Consider the following 19881-nt stretch of genomic DNA (forward strand, 5'->3'; position numbering starts at 1 on the left):
CACTGTATTAAATATTAGTAATTGTTTGTGTATATAAGCACTGTATTAAATATTAGTAATTGTTTGTGTATATAAGCGCTGTATTAAATATTAGTAATTGTTTGTGTATATAACCACTGTATTAAATATTAGTAATTGTTTGTGTTTATAAGCACTGTATTAAATATTAGTAATTGTTTGTTTGTGTATATAAGCACTGTATTAAATATTAGTAATTGTTTGTGTATATAAGCACTGTATTAAATATTAGTAATTGTTTGTGTTTATAAGCACTGTATAAAATATTAGTAATTGTTTGTGTATATAAGCACTGTATAAAATATTAGTGATTGTTTTATGTATATAAGCACTGTATTAAATATTAGTAATTGTTTGTGTACTTAAGTAACGTATTAAATATTAGTAATTGTTTGTGTTTATAAGCACTGTATTAAATATTAGTAATTGTTTGTGTATATAAGCAACGTATTAAATATTAGTACTTGTTTGTGTATATAAGCAATGTTTTAAATATTAGTAATTGTTTGTGTATATAAGCACTGTATTAAATATTAGTAATTGTTTGTGTATATAAGCGCTGTATAAAATATTAGTAATTGTTTGTGTATATAAGCGCTGTATAAAATATTAGTAATTGTTTGTGTATATAAGCACTGTATTAAATATTAGTAATTGTTTTATGTATGTAAGCACTGTATTAAATATTAGTAATTGTTTGTTTGTGTACATAAGCAACGTTTTAAATATTAGTAATTGTTTTTTATGTATGTAAGCATTGTATAAAATATTAGTAATTATTCGTTTGTGTATATAAGCACTGTACAAAATATTAGTAATTGTTTGTTTGTGTATATAAGCACTGTACAAAATATTAGTAATTGTTTGTTTGTGTATATAAGCACTGTATTAAATATTACTAATTGTTTTTTTTGTGTGTATATAAGCACTGTATTAAATATTAGTAATTGTTTGTTTGTGCATATAAGCACTGTATTAAATATTAGTAATTATTTGTTTGTGTATATAAGCACTGTATTAAATATTAGTAATTTTTTGTTTGTGTATGTAAGCAATGTATAAGTATTAGTAATTATTTGTTTGTGTATATAAACACCGTATTAAATATTAGTAATTGTTTGTTTGTGCATGTAAGCACTGTATTAAATATTAGTACTTGTTTGTGTACATAAGCAACGTATTAAATATTAGTAATTGTTTTATGTATGTAAGCACTGTATTAAATATAGTAATTGTTTGTGTACGTAAGCACTGTATTAAATATTAGTAATTGTATGTTTGTGTATATAAGGTATGTATAACCTATTAGTAATCGGTTGTTTGTTTGAAAGACACTTCACTCGAGAATTAAAGGCCTGGTTTGTGTACACTCAGAGTGATAACACTCACGTGACATGCTATAAACGAGGACGGTATACAGGGTGGTTTATTTAGCAGCTTTACACACCAGATATCCAAACTTCACGGACGTAACCTTACACCTACCCGGTCGAATTGTATATTAATGTAAATCAGGAATAGCTACATTTAACTCTACAGAGGACAGAGCAACAGTTCAATGATTGTGGAGTGGACAATATAAGGTAAATATTTGCATCTCTACACAGTTTCAAATGAAAAGGTGAATATAACGAACTAAATGACGTATATATTTGTAGAAAAATAGATAAAACAGCGTAGTGATGGTACAGAGTACTCATTTAAAAGTTCTTATACTAAAGATCAAGAGATACTGAATGATGAATATATCAATCTTACATCTGATATTGAAATAGAAGGTACAAGGTTATATATGTGATTGGTATACACAAATTGTTCATATATTTCAGATTGCTGTCACCTTTTTATCATACCTTTATGAACAATTTATTTGTGTACGTTTAGAGAAAACCAAACATATGTTGATCAAGCAAAGAGGTAACCCATAATCAAAATTAATATGTAAAGAACTACCTAACAATTGTTACGATCAGTGGAATTCCATACGAAATCATTAATCTTTAGATTAGCTTTTAATTTGTGATTATTTTTATATACTTCGTGCTCTTACATACAGCTCTTACAGAGTTGTTAACAAAACCCGCTGTTTATTATTATACCTATGTCCTTTTTATGTATTTAATTATTCCTAAGGGTTGTTTTAAATTGTTTTATATGTTATTAGGGTAAGCATATCATTACATTGGCGCTATATATTATTAATAATATTTATGCATTTTTATTCTGACACTATGAATATTTTATTCAGATGTATGTGCACATCGATTTTATCTCATCTTTTCTTTCACATTTGTAAAGCGCTTTAGAGAACTAATGTTGAGAGGGCGCTATATAAATCTTTTAATTACAATTTCAATTACAGCTGCCAAAGTTTTCGTGAACCGCAGATATTAAAATATGATTATCTGCTTATTTGCCGTTCACCTGATTCAGGTTTTATCTATTTAGTACGTGTATAGATTGTGTCATCTTGAACAAACAATGTCAATCACAATTCTGAAGTACACACGGTCATATAGCAAGCATTTGTGGAGATTGTACTCTGAATTTGTCACGGGTTTGTGTACACATGATATGATAACACTCACGTGACCTGTCATAAATTGGGGAGGGTAGATAGGAAGGTGATTACGAGTTATACTGACTTCATTCACTCTAGATCTCTACACGTCACGATCAGCATCCTACATTAAACCGGCCAAACCACGCAGGGATAACATTGCAGCTTTTAGAGAGGACACGCTTCAGGTAAATGTGATTTTTAGTAATAAAGTTGGTTATCTTTCAGACACCCTGACACGTAATCAAGCCGCAAGACTGTTCGCGAATTTCCATAGTGGACTGTTGAAAATGTATGATGTTAGCCAGAAACGTCTAAACAAGCAACGAAATGAGAAATCTCCAATTTACCCCTTTTATTTCAGTGTAGTTTATTGTACAGGAAAGTGGATTTTTAATTCATTTCACGTTAATTACAAATCAAGTAAAATTTGAGTTATAGCTTGCAGACTTCAACTCATATATGAAATTCGTGTGATCATTTTATCGTTCATTTCGTTGCAATTGTTTTTCACAGGAAATTGATGTCAATTGTTTTTTCACAGGTACTTGATTTCAATTGTTTAACGTTAGTTATGCGGTAACTGGTACTTAGTGTCAATTGTTTACTGTTGATTATGTGGCGACTGCTATTCACGTCAAATCCAGGAAAATGCATGAAATTGATATAAAATGTTCACTTGAATTTCCCGTGAGTCGCCTTTGTAGTTGTGTTATCTGGTTGAGGTTTGGAATCACACTAAGCCCTCTTATCAAATTAGTGTGCATGCTTGCATCTTGTCGCAAATTAAAAGTTAAATTTCTTCACACGTTAACCTTTATTAAAGGGTCGTTATGCATATGTTGTTTGGAAAATTATTCTGAAAACATTATTGATATATAACATCAAAGATAACAAGATTAACGCATAATGAAAATTAGTATGTAATGAATGGCCTAACAATTGGTACGTATCACATCAGTTAGAATTAGATATAACGATTAGAGGAATTCCACATTAAATCATTACAGCAGCTAGAGTTTTTGTGAACCGCAGATATTAAATGTGATTATCTGCTTATTTGTCGTTCACCTGATTCCGGTTTTATCTATTTAGTACGTGTATAGATTGTACCATCTTGTACAAACAATGTCAATCAAAATTCTGAAGTACACAGTCACACATCATACATTTGTGGAGATTGTACTCTGAATTAGTCACAGGTTTGTGTAACCATGATATGATAACACTCACGTGACCTGTCATAAATTGGGAAGGGTAGATAGGGAGGTGATTACGAGTTAAACTGACTTCATTCATTTTAGATCTCTACACGTCACGATCAACATCCTACATTAAACTGGCCAAACTACTCAGGGATGTAGTTCTGCATTATCTAATCGCCACAGGAACATTACAGCTTTTAGAAAGGACACGTTTCAGGTAAATTGATTTTAGCAATAAAGTTGGTCATCTTTCAGACACCCTGACACGTATACTGCAAGACTGTTCGAAAATTTTCATAGCGGAGTGTTGAAAATATATATAATGTTAGTCAGAAACGTCTAAAAAAGCAATAAGATGAGTAATATCCAATCTATTCCTTTTTTTCAATGTAGTTTATTGTAAAGAAAAGTGGATTTTTAATTCATTTCACGTTATAGCTTGCAGACTTCAACTCATATATGGAATTCGTGTGATCATTTTATCGCGCATTTCATTGCAAATGTTATTCACAGGTACTTGATATCAATTGTTTAACGTTGGTTATGTGGCAACCGCTATTCACGCCAAATCCAGGAAAATGCATGAAATTGATATAAAATGTTCACTTGAATTATCCGTGAGTCGCCTTTGTAGTTGTGTTTTCTGGTTGAGATTTGAAATCACATTAATCCATTTTTATCAAATTAGTGTGCATGTTCGCATCTTGTCGCACATTACAATTTAAATATTTTCACACGTTAACCGTGCGCAATGTGTTGTTGTGCATATGTCGTTTTGAAAATTATTTTGAACACATTATTGATAGATAAAATCAAAGATAACAAGATTAACTCATAGTGAAAATTAGTATGGTAAAAGAGACCTAACAATTAGTACGTATCATATCAGTTACAATTAGACACAACGATTAGAGGAAATCCACATTAAATCATTATAGCACGTGTATAGATTGTGTCATCTTGTACAAACAATATCAAACACAATTCTGAAGTACACAGTCACAGATGATACATTTGTGGAGATTGTACTCTAAATTTGTCACGGGTTTGTGTACACATGATATGATAACACTCACGTGATCTGTCATAAATTGGGGAGGGTAGATAGGGAGGTGATTACGAGTTATACTGACTTCATTCACTCTAGATCTCTACACGTCACGATCAGCATCCTACATTAAACCAAACTATACACAGGGATAGATACCAGTAACTCTACAGCGATTAGAGAGGACAAGTGTCAGGTAAATGTGATTTTAGCAACAAATTTTGTTATCTTTCAGACATTGAGACACGTAATCAAATTGTAAGGCTGCTCGTTAATTTGTAAAGTTAGCTGGTTGATATACATGTCTAAAACGTCTCAAAAAATAAGTAACGAAAGAATAGCCTTGGTAACACTTTTTGGTTAGCTCATTAAAAGGACTCAGTGATTTTTAATCATAATGTAGTAATTGTTCATCGTCCTCTGTTGTGAATTGTTGTTGACTTCAGTAATTGTTCGCCGTGCTCTGTTGTAAATTGTTGTTGACTTCAGCAATTGTTCACCGTCCTCTGTTGTAAATTGTTGTTGATTTCAGTAATTGTTCACCCTCCTCTGTTGTAAATTGTTCACCGTCCTCAGTTTCAAATTGTTGTTGACGTCTAATCATGATGTGATAATTTCTCACCGTCCTCTGTTGTAAATTGTTGTTGAATTCTAATCATAATGTGGTAATTGTTCACCGTCCTATGTTTTACATTTTTGTTGACTTCAGTAATTGTTCACCCTCCTCTTTTATAAATTGTTGTTGACTTCTTATTATAATGCGGTAATTGTTCACCCTCCTCTGTTGTAAATTATTGTTGATTTCAGTAATTGTTCACCGTCCCCTGTTGTAAATTGTTGTTTATTTCAGTAATTATTCACCGTCCTCCGTTGTAAATTGTTGTTGATTTCAATAATTGTTAACCGTCCTCTGTTGTAAATTATTGTTGATTTCAGTAATTGTTCACCGCCCTCTGTTGTAAATTATTGTTGATTTCAGTAATTGTTCACCCTCCTCTGTTGTAAATTGTTGTTGATTTCAATAATTGTTCACCCTCCTCTGTTGTAAATTGTTGTTGATTTCAGTAATTGTTCACCCTCCTCTGTTGTAAATTGTTCACAGTCATTAGTTTTAAATTGTTGTTGACTTTTAATCATAATATGGTAATTGTTAACCGTCCTCTATTGTAAATTGTTGTTGACTTCAGTAATTGTTAACCGTCCTCTGTTGTAAATTGTTGTTGACTTCAGTAATTGTTCACCGTCCCCTGTTGTAAATTGTTGTTGACTTCAGTAATTGTTCATCGTCCTCTGTTGTAAATTGTTGTTGATTTCAGTAATTGTTCACCCTCCTCTGTTGTAAATTGTTGTTGACTTCAGTAATTGTTCACCGTCCTCTGTTGTAAATTGTTGCTCACTTCAGTAATTGTTCACCGTCCTCTGTTGAGAATTGTTCACCGTCCTCTTTTGTAAATTGTTGTTGACTTCAGTAATTGTTCACTGTTCTCTCTTGTAAATTGTTGTTGATTTCAATAATTGTTCACCGTCCTCTTTTGTAAATTGTTGTTGACTTCAGTAAGTGTTCACCGTCCTCTATTGTAATTTGTTGTTGATTCAGTAATTGTTAACCGTCTCCTGTTGTAAATTGTTGTGACTTTAGTAATTTTTCACCGTCCTCTGTTGTAAATTGTTGTTGACTTCAGTAATTGTTCACCGTCCTCTGCTGTAAATTGTGTTTGTAACACTGTTTGGATAGCTCATTAAAAGAACTAAGTTATTTTTTAATCATAATGTGGTAATTGCTCACCGTTCTCGGTTGTAAATTGCTGTTAACTTCAGTAATTGTTCACCGTCCTCTTTTGTAAATTGTATGTGTAACCCTGTTTGGCTAGCTCATTAAAAGGACTAAGTGATTTTCTAATCATAATGTGGTAATTGTTCACCGTCCTCTGTTGTAAATTGTTGTTGACTTCAGTCATACTTGCCATAAAACTCTCATGGGTATAGGATATTCAATCAGGGCCCTGGATAATAAGATTAGGGGATACAATCAGAGCCCTGGGCAATATGATTAATACAATCAGGGCCCTGGATAATAAGATTAGGGGATACAATCAGGACCCTGGACAATACGATTGATACAATTAAGACCCTGGGCAATAAGATTGATACAATTAGGGCCCTGGACAATACGATTGATAGAATCAGGACTCTGGATAATAAGATTGATACAATCAAAACCCTGGATAATAAGATTGATACAATCAGGGCCCTGGATAATAGGATTGATACAATCAGGACCCTGGACAATAAGATTGATACAATTAGGGCCCTGGACATTAATATTGATACAATTAGGGCGCTGGACAATAAGATTGATACAATCAGGACCCTGGACAATAAGATTGATACAATCAGGACCCTGGACAATAAGATTGATACAATCAGAACCCTGGATAATAAGATTGATACAATTAGGGCCCTGGACATTAATATTGATACAATTAGGGCGCTGGACAATAAGATTGATACAATTAGGACCCTGGGCAATAAGATTGATACAATCAGTGCCCTGGACAATACGATTGATACAATCAGGACTCTGGATAATAAGATTGATACAATTAGGACCCTGGACAATAAGATTGATACAATTAGGGCCCTGGACAATAAGATTGATACAATCAGGACCCTGGACAATAAGATTGATACAATTAGGGCCATGGACATTAATATTGATACAATTAGGGCGCTGGACAATAAGATTGATACAATCACGACCCTGGACATTAAGATTGATACAATCACGACCCTGGACAATAAGATTGATACACTCAGAACCCTGGATAATAAGATTGATACAATCAGGCCCCTGGATAATAAGATTGATACAATCAGGGCCCTGGATAATAAGATTGATACAATCAGGGCCCTGGATAATAAGATTGATACAATCAGTGCCCTAGACAATACGATTGGTGTAACCAGGACCCTGGACAATAGCAATCAGGGCCCTAGACAATAAGATTGATACAATCAGGGCTCTGGACAATAAGATTGATACAATCAGGGCTCTGGACAATAACAATCAGGGCCCTGGACAATGATATTGATACAAATATATTAAACTTGAAAATAAGTTTCTAATCTCCTAGTATCTACATCTACATCGAGGCATTTGCTGGTGGACTGTTAGTCCCCGTGGGTCTCTACAGCCCAATAGCTAAATACTTCGTTACTAGCTTGAAAATACGGATGTATATTTAATTGCTGTTATAAAATTTAGAAATTCATTTCAAAAGTAAGGATTATATACCTCACGCATAGCTCTTATCCTTGGACGAATTTGACTCCACTTTTTTGGCACACTGTTTTTCCCTATAAAAGCTCAAAACTTTATTGTTATTTCGGATTTCAAACAATTCGGTTGAGCATCACTGAAGAGACATTATTTGTCCCAATGCGCATCTGGTGCATCAAAATTGGCACCGTATAAGTTTTACATCTGAGACAATACTGTGGGAGAGAAGATAACAAACACCGGTCTTGATCAGGTTAATGCAGCAATCAAGATCAGCATTTATCAGGCTTTATTTACTTAATGAAGTGGTGAAGATAACGAACAGTGATCTCATAATGCTGTGTATGCATAATGTTATCTTGTACAAACAGTATAAAGCAAACCACTACATACCACGTGATTTCATACACTTATCGATGTAGTAGTCTGATGTCGCCCGGTGTTGTGTAGGTACAGTATGATGATACCCACGTGACGTTTGATGTAGTAGTCTGCTGTCGTCCCGGTGTTGTGTAGGTACGGTATGATGATACCCACGTGACGTTTGAAGTAGTAGTCTGCTGTCGTCCAAGTGTTGTGTAGGTACAGTATGATGATACCCACGTGACGTTTGATGTAGTAGTTTGATGTCGCCCCGGTGTTGTGTAGGTACAGTATGATGATACCCACGTGACGTTTGATGTAGTAGTCTGATGTCATCTCGGTGTTGTGTAGGTGCAGTATGATGATACCCACGTGACGTTTGATGTTGTAGTCTGATGTCGTCCCGGTGTTGTGTAGGTACAGTATGATGATACCCACGTGACGTTTGATGTAGTAGTCTGATGTCGTCCCGGTGTTGTGTTGGTACAGTATGATGATACCCACGTGACGTTTGATGTAGTAGTCTGATGTCGTCCCGGTGTTGTGTAGGTACAGTATGATGATACCCACGTGACGTTTGATGTAGTAGTCTGATGTCGCCCTGGTGTTGTGTAGGTACAGTATGATGATACCCACGTGACGTTTGATGTAGTAGCCTGATGTCATCTCGGTGTTGTGTAGGTGCAGTATGATGATACCCACGTGACGTTTGATGTAGTAGTCTGATGTCGCCCACGTGTGGTTTAGATACAGTATGATGATACCCACGTGAGGTTTGATGTAGTAGTCTGATGTTGTCCCGGTGTTGTGTAGGTACAGTATGATGATACCCACGTGGCGTTTGATGTAGTAGTCTGATGTCGCCCCGGTGTTGTGTAGGTACAGTATGATGATACCCACGTGACGTTTGATGTAGTAGTCTGATGTCCCCCACGTGTGGTTTAGATACAGTATGATGATACCCACGTGACGTTTGATGTAGTAGTCTGATGTCATCCCGGTGTTGTGTAGGTACAGTATGATGATACCCACGTGACGTTTGATGTAGTAGTCTGATGTCGCCCACGTGTGGTTTAGATACAGTATGATGATACCCACGTGACGTTTGATGTAGTAGCCTGATGTCGCCCACGTGTGGTTTAGATACAGTATGATGATACCCACGTGACGTTTGATGTAGTAGTCTGATGTCGCCCACGTGTGGTTTAGATACAGTATGATGATACCCACGTGATGTTTGGTCAATGAGGAGAGTAGACAGTGGTGATTACAATTTGATAGTGCGTTCATTATCTCCATGTCTCCGAACTTCATGAACGTAATTTTAACACTGCTGTATTGTGCATCAATGTATTTCTCCAGTGCCTACATTAACTTTATAGTGGTCAGAGTGGACAGTTTGAAATAGATCTGTAATTTTTCTACCAAGATGCTAATCTCTTATAAATTCATTTTTTTATAGCGCGCTGTTCATTCTAACTTTTGTCAATGTTAACTCATGTTATAAAGTTATTATGACGTCATCGTGTTATAAAGTCATCTTGACGTCATCATGTTATAGTCATTCTGACGTCATTATGCTATAAGGTAAATCTGACGTCATCATGTTATAAAGTAAATATGACGTCTTCATGTTCTAAAGTCAATCTGAAGTCACCATGTTATAAAATCAATATGACGTCATCATGTTATCAAATCAGTTTTACGGCATTGAAAGGAATACTTAATCTCTATGTTGACATTTCACAATGTATGCGTTTCAGATACCACTTTCCAATTTTAAAATAGGGCACATATCGAAGAATGCGATTTTCGAAAGTTCCCAATCAATAGTTTTTGAAAGCTGATGTAGATCTGATCATACTGAAAACTCTAACAACTTACTTAATGGTTGAGTAGATCCAAGATCATTGAAAGATACAGTCATGCCTGACGAACTCTTTATTTCATGTCAGAGATGCATAATCAGTCACTTCTTTCTGTATCATACCTATTTGTAAAAACGCAAATTACATTTTTCTGTTACGGAAAAGAACGATCACTCACGGAAAAGAACGAACTTTAGAAGGAACACACAATAACATTCACTAAGATCTGAAAATTCGCTGACATTTAGAAACACGTCTTTTTACACTCGCTTATCATTAATAATTATTATGTCTGTGGTTATATTTTTATTATTTCATGAATAACTCTTATATTGTTTATGCAAAAATATTTATTTTAACTGTGTATTTTAATCCGTTTATCAGTATAATGTGGACCTTTCCTACACGCACATACTGAATCAATGTCAACATTAAAATATCACCTGCATAAGATTTCATACATATCAACTGACTCGATACGATAAAGCTTGTTCTGAATATGATCACGTGTTAGATCGAGGCAGCCTACTGACAAACGAGTTCATGTTACAGGGGTTTCAACAATCTCGTTTAATTCAGAATTTTGCAATTTCTAGTTCGATATAATGATCTAGTTTGCAAAGTACAATATCATTGGGTCAAATGTTGTCTACGTGTTTCATTCTGATTGTTAGGTAATTCTTTGTAAACTCATTTTAACTAGGAATAATCCCATTTATTTAATCAAGATATCGGGCTCATGGTGGGGGTGACGGGTTGACAGGGGATGCTTACTCCTCCTAGGCACCTGATCCCACCTCTGGTATATCCAGGCGTCCGTGTTTGCCCACCTTCATATTTTATTCCACAAAATCACGGGTTGGTGTTTTATTCCATTCCACAAAATCACGGGTTGGTGTTTTATTCCATACAAAATCATGGGTTGGTGTTTTATTCCATTCCATCTGCGACGATGTGTATGCAGCTCTTCCTCCATTTAATACTCCGATCACTGTAGAATACCCAGCATCCACGTAAATATTTATAATTAAAAAAATATATACACAAATTTACTGTATATATTGTTTTTCTGCTGCCTCCACAGTGACTTGTTTAATCTCTGACGTCTGAACTGCATGCTCTCGACTGCTTCTACTTTCCTTATTTCTATTCCCAATCTTTCCACAGACGTGTTCATTGGTCAAGTACTGGTCTGGTAAATACTATTTCTTACATAAAGTTATATCTGACGTGTTCATTGGTCAAGTACTGGTCTGGTAAATACTATTTCTTACATAAAGTTATACCTGATGTGTTCATTGGTCAAGTACTGCTTTGGTAAATACTATTTCTTACATAAAATTATATCTGACGTGTTGATTGGTCAAGTACTGCTTTGGTAAATATTATTTCTTACATAAAGTTATATCTGACGTGTTGATTGGTCCGGTATTGAAGTGTTGATTGGTCTAGTACTGGTCTGGTAAAGTACTGATCTGGTGAATATTACTTACTACATAAAGTTATACCTGACGTTTTGATTGGTGAAGTACTGGTGTGGTATATATCACTTATCACATAAATTTATACCTGACGTGTCGATTGGTGAAACATTTGTATACACGTGTGTATAATGTATATATAATTAGTTAAATAAACGTGTGTATAGTCTATATAAGATTAGTTGTATACACGTGTGTATAGTCTATGATTACTTGTATACACGCGTGTATAGTCTATATACGATTAGTTGTATACATGTGTACATAGTCTATGTATGATTAGTTATATACACGTGTGTATAGTCTATATATGATTAGTTGTATACACGCGTGTATAGTCTATATACGATTAGTTGTATACATGTGTACATAGTCTATATATGATTAGTTATATACACGTGTGTATAGTCTATATATGATTAGTTGTATACACGTGTGTAGAGTCTATATATGATTAGTTGTATACACGTGTGTATAGTCTATATATGATTAGTTGTATACACGTGTGTATAGTCTATATATGATTAGTTGTATACACGTGTGTATAGTCTATATATAATTAGTTGTATACACGTGGGTATAGTCTATATATGATTAGTTGTATTCACGTGTGTATAGTGTATATATGATTAGCTGTATAAACGTGTGTATAGTGCATATATTATTAGTTGTATACACGTGTGTATAGTGTATATATGATTATTTGTATACACATGTGTATAGTGTATATATGATTATTTATATACACGTGTGTATAGTCTATATACGATTAGTTGTATACACGTGTGTATAGTCTATATATGATTAGTTATATACACGTGTGTATAATGTATATATGATTAGTTGTATACACGTGTGTATAGTCTATATATGATTAGTTGTATACACGTGTGTATAATGTATATATGATTAGTTGTATACACGTGTGTATAGTCTATATATGATTAGTTGTATACACGTGTGTATAGTCTATATGTGATTAGTTATATACACGTGTGTATAATGTATATATGATTAGTTGTATACACGTGTGTATAGTCTATATATGATTAGTTGTATACACGTGTGTATAGTCTATATGTGATTAGTTGTATACACGTGTGTATAGTGTATATATGATTAGTTGTATACACGTGTGTATAGTCTATATGTGATTAGTTGTATACACGTGTGTATAGTCTATATATGATTAGTTGTATGCACGTGTGTATAGTCTATATGTGATTAGTTGTATACATGTGTGTATATAGTCTATATATGATTAGTTATATACACGTGTGTATAGTCTATATATGATTAGTTGTATACACGTGTGTATAGTGTATATATGATTAGTTGTATACACGTGTGTATAGTCTATACAGTGAAACTTCTCAAAACCGGCCAGCTGTCGGACCGAAAAAAAAAGGCCGGTTTAGAGGGGTGGCCGGTATACCGAGAATTTAGCATTGAGAGACGTTTCAGCTAATTGTATATGATTAGTTGTATACACGTGTGTATAGTTTATATATGATTAGTTGTATACACGTGTGTATAGTCTATATATGATTAGTTGTATGCAAGTGTGTATAGCTCATCTATGGTTAGTTGTTTACACGTGAATATAGTCTATATAGTATTAGTTATATACACGTGTGTATAGTCTATATATGATTAGCTGTATACACGTGTGTATAGTCTATATATGACTAGTTGTATACACTTGTGTATAGTCTATATATGATTAGTTATATACACGTGTGTATAGTCTATATATGATTAGTTGTATACACGTGTGTATAGTGTGTATATGATTAATTGTATACACGTGTGTATAGTGTATATATGATTAGTTATATACACGTGTGTATAGTCTATATATGATTAGTTGTATACACGTGTGTATAGTCTATATGTAATTAGTTTCATACACGTGTGTATAGTGTATATATGATTAGTTGTATACACGTGTGTATAGTCTATATATGATTAGTTGTATACACGTGTGTATAGTCTATATGTAATTAGTTGCATACACGTGTGTATAGTGTGTATATGATTAATTGTATACACGTGTGTATAGTGTGTATATGATTTGTTGTATACACGTGTGTATAGTCTATATGTAATTAGTTGCATACACGTGTGTATAGTGTATATATGATTAGTTGTATTCACGTGTGTATAGTCTATATATATGATTAGTTTTATACACGTGTGTATAATCTATGTATGATTAGTTGTATACACGTGTGTATGTATAGTCTATGATTAATTGTATACACGTGTGTATAGTGTATATATGATTAGTTGTATACACGTGTGTATAGTCTATATATGATTAGTTGTATACACGTGTGTATAGTCTATACATGATTAGTTGTATACACGTGTGTATAGTCTATATATGATTAGTTGTATACACGTGTGTATAGTCTATGATTAGTTGTATACACGTGTATATAGTCTATATATGATTAGTTGTATACACGTGTGTATAGTCTATATATGATTAGTTGTATACATATGTGTATTGTCTATAGATGATTAGTTGTATACACGTGTGTATAGTCTATACATGATTAATTGTATACACGTGTGTATAGTGTATATATGATTAGTTGTATACACGTGTGTATTGTGTATATATGATTAATTGTATACACGTGTCTATAGTCTATATGATTAGTTGTATACACGTGTGTATAGTCTATATATGAGTAGTTGTATACACGTGTGTATAGTCTATATATGAGTAGTTGTATACACGTGTGTATAGTGTATATATGATTAGTTGTATACACGTGTGTATAGTGTATATATGAGTAGTTGTATACACGTGTGTATAGTCTATATATGATTAGTTGTATACACGTGTGTATAGTCATTATATGATTTGTTGTATACACGTGTGTATAGTCATTATATGATTAGTTGTATACACGTGTGTATAGTGTATATATGATTAGTTGTATACACGTGTGTATAGTGTATATATGACTAGTTGTATACACGTGTGTATAGTCTATACAGTGAAACTTCTGTAAACCGGCCAGTTGGCGGACCGAAAAAAAACGGCCGGTTTAGAGGGGTGGCCGGTATACCGAGAATTTAGCATTTAGAGACGTTTCAAGTAATTGTATATGATTAGTTGTATACACGTGTGTATAGTGTATATATGATTAGTTGTATACACGTGTGTATAGTGTATATATGATTAGTTGTGTACACGTGTGTATAGTCTATATATGATTAGTTGTATACACGTGTGTATAGTATATGATTAGCTGTATACACATGTGTATAGTCTATATATGATTAGTTATATACACGTGTGTATTGTCTATATATGATTATTTATATACACGTGTGTATATTTTATATATGATTATTTTTATAGACGTGTGTATAGTGTATATATGATTAGTTGTATACACGTGTGTATAGTCTATATATGATTAATTGTATACACATGTGTATATTCTATATATGATTTGTTGTATACACGTGTGTATAGTCTATATGTAATTAGTTGCATACACGTGTGTATAGTGTATACATGATTAGTTGTATACTCGTGTGTATAGTGTATATATGATTAGTTGTATACACGTGTGTATTGTGTATATATGATTAGTTGTATACACGTGTGTAGAGTCTATATATGATTAGTTGTATACACGTGTGTATAGTCTATACATGATTAGTTGTATACACGTGTGTAGAGTCTATATATGATTAGTTGTATACACGTGTGTATAGTGTAAATATGATCTGTATGTATTAAATATCGTATATTAATTTTCTGTTTAACTATGTATACTGATTGGCAATTTACCTTTTAATAGTATTGACGTTGTGAATTGTATTTTAGAATTAGTTTATCTTTATTTTTTGTACAACAAGAAGATATTGTTGTTTTTTAATCTACGTAGGTGATATTAGTAAGAAAAATAATAAAGCTGTGTGAACAACACTGCCTGTGAGCATAAAACGCATTATAATATAATGGTGATTTTAATACTTAATGGATAAATTCAACACCATTGCACATACATGTGCGCGATTCCAAGAGTTCTCTCTGTTTACCCCTCCCCCGCCTTAAGTGCGCACCTACCTACTACCAATATAAAAGAAATAATATTCATAAAATTATTTTTTTGGTAACAATGGCGTGTTTCAGAAGAGGAGATGAAAACAAAATGTATAATATTGTACAGAATCTTAGTTTAATTCTTAAATAGATTGTAGTATATTTGAGTCTCCTGATTTATTTTCAGGTTAAAAATTCATTGACGAATTTTCATTCATGAATAGGAAGTGGCACGATTGGTTATCGGGGGGGGGGGGGGGGGGGTGCTTTACCGGACGTATCTAGGAATTGAAACTGGTCAGTAACTTTGAGCAGTTCTTATGTTTGGCGCTTATAAGTGTGCTACTTAATAGTGTGTCAGCTCTTTTACTTCATTATACGAGATTACACGAAGTAAAGAGCTGCAAGGGGAAATCGTTTTACTTCAATGAAGGGAATAAAGCGCTTTATCAATGCCCCCCCCCCCCCCCCCCCCCCCGATCAAATCTTTACGAGTCTATATTGACAATTTAGAGGATGGAATGTAGAATTCACTTGTGATGTTAAGGAGGTATTCTACATCGTCATAATGGTTGACTTTATTTTCAATATAAATATTAACACTATTTGTTTATTTATTTTAAATAGCACCAACAAGCCGATTAGATCAGAAGGTTAGCACGTTGACTACTGAGCTTAAGATTGTGGCTTCGATACCAGCATGTGCTTTTTTCACATTACTCTTTATATTGAATTCAATTTGTTTAACTTACATAACTTGCCAAATAGTGCTTATTCAATGTGTGAATGGAAGATAAGTATAACTACTTTTGTATCAGGTGGTGTCTGTAAGACATCGGCTTATACATACACTGCACATGTAAACGAGAAAATATCAGGTATTCGATGTATTGAAACGTGTACCGGTTACCCAGCCAAGTGCTGATCACGTTGTTTAACTTGCGTGATGAAGAGAGAGACTCTACTACATATCACTATAAAAGCTAGCTGACTAGTGAGGCAGTTCTCTCTTCTACTGTCCGCTATAAAAGGTAGCTGACTAGTGAGACAGTTCTCTCTTCTACTGCCCGCTACAGTATCACGAATAGATAATGAACACTTCCGTGTGATTTAAATCAAAATAAATGTGAAAGTGGAGTAGATCAAATTCACCGCTAAATGATTAAAAGCCGATATTTTTACACCTGAGCCTCTTTTCAAGAGTTATCTACTCTTCGTACATTTGTGCAGTAAATGATTAATTTTAATTGATATTGTCATAAAGAGAAAGTGTATGTAACTTTTAGCATGGTATTTTTGATGACAATGTAATTTCCTTTAAAAGCATTCTAATAAAACACGCCCTTCCCACCGACTTCAATGTAAAATTCTAGGTAAAATAAATCAAACAGTAATCAAAATTTAGAAAAATTATATGGTGGATTTTTTTTATGAACCTTTTAAACTGATAGAATAAATACAAAAATCACACATTCGTTTTACTAGATATGAAATATGATTATTATACATTGGATACTTTAACCCCCCCCCCCCCTTCTGATATAGTACGCCTCCCCAATGTTAAATAATTGCCGACGCCCCTGGAATTTTATTTGTTACAAGCGTGTTGACAGTTTGATTAAATTATATACTGATGACAGCGCAAATAATAATCAAACTAACAAATATTGATCTATCTGGGACACCCCATTTACACGATATACACGTTCCTTTCGCCGCTGTTTAATTTCTGTAATCTTCTGTATTCATGTAAATATATATTATCGTTACATGTCAAACATCGCAATTTGTCAAGAAATAAATTTTCATTTGTCCAAAATGAATAAATTTGACAAATAATTCAGGTAGATATCTATGAAAGGTGAAGATAACGAACAGTAATTTGTTTCTATATATGAATTTGATCGGGATCGAGATGACAGAAATTAACGAGCACAGGAGAACATTTTCCTCTAATAAAATAGGTTATAGATGGATGCAAATTCTTTAGTTTGAGTTATATTTCTACTAGCATAAAAAACAAATGTAGTCAAAAAGTCTACATATTTGTAATGATTAAAAATTCCCAGGGTTCTTTATCGTTGTTTAGTAGGACCCACCTGCGCAATCGATTGCGCAAGAACTTTGAAGGGACTAGTTTTACACTAACCCAACAAGCAGCCGAGAGCGCGCGAGAGGAATGCTGTGGAACTGCAACTTGAAATTTCTACAAGACAAGTTTATTTTTTATACTGACATTACTGAATGAAAGGTGAAGATAACGAACAGTGATCAATCTCATAACTCCTACAAGCAATACAAAATAGATAGTTTGGCAAACACGGACCCCTGGCACACTAGAGGAATAAGCATCCCCTGTCGACCGGTCCCACCCGCCGTGTATAGAAAGGAAAAGAAGGAACTGTACACAAGTTGTAAAGTAAGAATTACATCACGGTCTTCTCTAACTCAGTCTATTAAACTTTAGTAGGTACTGTTGTCCAGAATTTCCTCTGACATCAGGAAGTATAGACCGACTATCAATTTGTTTCTCTCTCTCTCTCTCTCTCTCTATATATATATATATATATATATATGTTATGATATTAAGATTTGCAAACCACAAGCCATTCGTACAACCATTTTCAGGAAATCCACATGCCCGAACTCAATTACACTTGCCCGAAAATGAAAGTAAATTATACGCATGCGAAATCTGAATAATTTTGAAGACAAATCCAGAACAGACCAAGTGAAGATTAGATGCGTAATTAATGGAACGAATGACTTTGTTTAGGGCGAGTTATTCTAATTGTATGACTTGAGCATGTGCGTAATATCTACTTGTCAAATTAAAACTGATGAGTATTTTTTTTTTACAAGCCAGTCGGACTTGTTGCCAAGCAGATTTTACAAGTCAGACAGAAAATCTCTGGCAGCGGGCATTCAGACTACCGCTAATTTCACAGTATATATATGTATATATATAAAGCACAGTAATAGCAATGAACTCATAAATGAACATAACTCAATTAACTGCCCTAAGTGAAGAAAAATTTAATATAAAGTACAGAAATATTCACTTTATTTGGATACCCACTTCCGCCCCTACCCGGGGTTGAACTCACGACCTGCAGAACCAAATCTCCTAGCAGCATGTAACCAGCACACTAGACCGCTCAACCATCTAGAAAGTAGGGTGTTGTTGGGTTTTGGGGCTTTTATATATATCAGGGTTTGACACTAAGGCACGTCCGACCGACCGAGTCTACTAAATGATAGGTCCGGTCGGGTAAAATGTCGATAAACTAGTCCGACTGGTCGTGTTGAAAAGATGAATAAGAAACTTTACTTTAAACCATAAGATATTTTATTCTTGAACCCAACCCCCCCCCCCCCCCCCCCCCCGAATACCTGTTAAGAGTTTGCGAGCAATTTTGAACCGATTGATGACATAATCTTTATTTTCAGTTCTACTATATTAGTCACTGTCGGAATTGATGTTTTAGGACATTTATTCAAATACTTTGAATGTTAAAGGGACTGGTTCATGTTGAACAGAAAAGAAAGGAAAAGGTTGGGATGAAACAAAGCAGGGCTTATGAAATAGAAAAAAAATAAAACGGTTGAGGTCATTTTATTTTAGCAAATGGACTTAATGAATTTCTGCACCGGATAGAATTGAAAGAAACAGAAAATGCGTTTAATTGAAAATAAAATCATCAAATTGAATTACGAGACTTCTTTTTTTTTTTAGAGACTATTAAATACTTTTTATTTCAAACTTCATTTAAATTAGGTATTTATATATGAAGAAATCCCCAGGTTTTTTTTTCTGGAAAGTTGGTCAGGGCTAGTGGATGTAAGGTCAGGTCTATTAAATATCATTTGAAGTAGCCCGACTGGTCTAGTGCTCAAAAAAGTAAATGTCAAACCCTGTATGTATATATATATATATATATATATATATATGAAATATTTCGACCATGTTACCGGTCCTCTTCTGT

General features: G+C 33.7%; 1 protein-coding gene across 1 annotated transcript in view; it reads left to right on the forward strand.

Moving 5' to 3' along the window:
- The first annotated feature begins 1352 nt into the window (after nucleotides 1–1352).
- Nucleotides 1353–19881, forward strand: part of LOC125667452 (uncharacterized) — a 122732-nt gene continuing 104203 nt past the window's right edge. Inside the window, exons 1-5 of the mRNA XM_056147835.1 lie at nucleotides 1353–1601; nucleotides 2678–2766; nucleotides 3883–4000; nucleotides 4931–5027; nucleotides 17985–18314. The gene's annotated coding sequence lies outside the window, so the exon portion shown is untranslated. The remainder of the gene's footprint in view (nucleotides 1602–2677; nucleotides 2767–3882; nucleotides 4001–4930; nucleotides 5028–17984; nucleotides 18315–19881) is intronic.

This window comes from Ostrea edulis, chromosome 8, assembly GCF_947568905.1.
Source record: "Ostrea edulis chromosome 8, xbOstEdul1.1, whole genome shotgun sequence".
Classification (NCBI taxonomy): Eukaryota; Metazoa; Mollusca; class Bivalvia; order Ostreida; family Ostreidae; genus Ostrea; species Ostrea edulis.